Consider the following 386-nt stretch of genomic DNA (forward strand, 5'->3'; position numbering starts at 1 on the left):
CCGCGCGTCTCTGCCCTGCTCCCCCGCGTCTCTCTCTGCCCTGCTCTCCAGGCAGCAAAGTAAGGCTGCCATCTGTGTGTTGCAGACCCAGGGGCATCGACGTGAACTGGCCCACCTGGGTGGGGAGGGTGGACGGACAGGCGCCCGCAGACGGGGACTGTGTGTGTCACACCCACCGAATGCCAGCCCCTGCCCCGCTCACGTGTGCTTACTTGGGTGCTGTCTCATTTCAGTTTGTTTTGTGAACAGATGATGGAATCGGCTCAGAGGAAGGTGCTTTGTCAAGAGCTCACCTCTCTTTAGGAAGCAAGCTGGTAATTTAGCCAAAGCCTTCGGACCCCAAGTCCGTTAGGTGCCCTTGGAAGGGCGCATGACTGGCTGCAAAC

Source organism: Suricata suricatta, chromosome 11, assembly GCF_006229205.1.
Source record: "Suricata suricatta isolate VVHF042 chromosome 11, meerkat_22Aug2017_6uvM2_HiC, whole genome shotgun sequence".
Lineage (NCBI taxonomy): Eukaryota > Metazoa > Chordata > Mammalia > Carnivora > Herpestidae > Suricata > Suricata suricatta.